Source organism: Ornithorhynchus anatinus, chromosome 1 (assembly GCF_004115215.2).
Source record: "Ornithorhynchus anatinus isolate Pmale09 chromosome 1, mOrnAna1.pri.v4, whole genome shotgun sequence".
NCBI classification, from domain to species: Eukaryota; Metazoa; Chordata; class Mammalia; order Monotremata; family Ornithorhynchidae; genus Ornithorhynchus; species Ornithorhynchus anatinus.
In genome coordinates, this window is record NC_041728.1 from 34,095,947 (window position 1) to 34,098,423 (window position 2,477).

Here is a 2,477-nt window from a genome sequence, read left to right on the forward strand (position 1 = left end):
CCTGTTACCGAATACCCTCTGCTAGAGCTTAGCCATCCAGTAAAGATGGATAATCGGTAATTATCGGTAATTTCCATCACTCCCTCTACATTCCATTTGGCCTTTAAGGATGAAGTTCATATTTATAGATTACTTGGACTTAGTTTTGCAAAGGTTCAGGCTCTTGCAATGCCCATTTCTCGTACTTTTATGGATTATAAGTGACTTATTTAGTCATATTAATGTCTGTCTCCCCTTCTAGACTGTAGAAGGGGCGATACAATATGATCAGATAGGATCCAGGCCCTGTTTCACCTGAGACTCAGTCAAAGGGAGAGGGAGATCGGGTGTCGAATCCCCAATTTACAGATGAGGGACCTGAGGCCCAGAGAAGTGATGTGACTTACCCAAGGTCACACAGCAGAGAAGTGGCAGAACCAGGATCAGAAACCAGGTCCTTCAGATTCCTAAGCGTGGGCTCTGCTAGGCCTCGCTGCTTCTCCTGATTGGGCTAATTTAAACTCCTACTAATAATAATTATGGTATTTGGTGTTTACTATGTGCCAGGCACTGTACTGAGCGCTGGGGTGGATAGGAGCAAATTGAGTTTAGCTTAGAAAGTTTCAGGAGACGTGGGTCATCGGATCCCAGGACCTTGCCCACCACAGAGGGGCACAGGTGCCCACCTGCCTCTTGGGCATTCTTCGTGCTCTAGAATTGCTTCCTTATGCCATGCTCTAGTGCCATCTACCAGACTGGCTTGGGAAAGTCTTCTCCACCTACAGCTCATGCCTCCCAAGACTGTTCAACCAATCAGTGGTATTTACTGAGCACTTACTGTGTGCAGAGCACTGAACTAAGCGCTTGGGTGAGTCCAATAAAACAATAAGCAGACACACCCCCGGCCCACAGCATGGCATAGTGGACAGAACACAGGTCTGGGAGTCAGAAGGACCCGGGTTCTAATCCCGGCTCCCCTATGTGATCTTGGGCAAGTCACTTCATTTCTCTGGGCCTCAGTTCCTTCACCTGTAAAATGAGGATTGAGACCGTGAGCCCCACTTGGGAAAGGGATTGGGTCCATCCCGATCCATCCCCGTGCTTAGTACAGTGCCTGGTAAGAGTGATTATGGAGAGAGGATAACGATGGTATTTGTTAAGCGCTTACGATGTGCCAAGCACTGTTCTAAGTGCTCAGTGAGATACAAGGCTACTAGTTTGTCCCAGGTGGGGCTCACAGTCTTAACTCCCGTTTTCCAGATAAGGTAACTGAGGCACAGAGAAGTTAACCAAGTCATATAGCTGACAAGTGGTGGAGTCAGAATTCGAACCGACGACCTCTGACTCCCAAGCCCATGCTATTTCCGCTAAGCCACACTGCTTCTCTGGTACATAATAAGCACTTAGCAAATACCATAATTATTATAATTATTATTAGCGGTAGGCTGTGAGCTCTTTGCGGGCAGGGAATGTCTGTTAATATCGTTCTCTCTCAGTAAGCGTTCAATAAACACCACTGACTGATTCAGATTCCAGAGCTGCGAGGGGACGATCCAAGAGAGCTCTGCACTGAAGGCAAAGGAGAGCTCTGCCATCAGTCAAACTGCTTGTCAGAAGGAGGAGGGCCTGCCGAAATCTGCTTCGGGATAACTCTTCCCCTTCCCAAGCCGTCCGGAGTCAGGACAGGGAAGCCGTGTGCCCGTGTCCCGGTGCCAGGCCCAGGGAGGTGGGCAGTTGGGGAATGGCTGTGCCTTGCCCTCCCCATTTTTTCTTCCTCTTTTGCTTTTCTTCCATCTCTCCTTGCCCTTCTACTGTGCCACATTCTCCTAGTCATTCATTCCATCGAATTTATTGAGCGCTTACAGTGTGCAGAGCACTATACTAAGTGCTTGGGAGAGTGCGATACAACAATAAACAGACACGTTCTCTGCCCACAACAAGCTTACAAGTCTGGGGGGTGGGACACATCAATACAAATAAGTAAATGACAGATATGGGGATAAGTGTTGTGGGGCTGGGGAGAGGGGAGAACATAAAGGGGTTTCCAAGAAACGCCTGGGAGGAGCCTGTGGGCAGGGAATGTTCTATTGCTATACTGTATTGGCCTCTCTCAAGCGCTTAATACAGTGCTCCGCACCCTGGAAGTGCTCAAGAAAGACGATTGAATGAATGCTCTGCACCCAGTAAGTGCTCAATAAATGACTGAATGAATGCTCTGCACCCAGTAAGCGCTCAATAAATACGCTTGAATGAATGTGTTCAATAAATACGACTGAAACAATGAATGAATGCTCTGCATGGAGTAAATGCTCAATAAATGACTGAATGAATGCTCTGCATCCAGTAAACACTCAATAAATACGGCTGCACGAATGAATGCTCTGCACCCAGTAAGCGCTCAATAAACATGACTGAAAGAATGCTCTGCACCCGGTAAGCGCTCAAGAAATACCACTGATTAAAGGAAATGGAATAAAAAACTGGACCAAACCACAGCA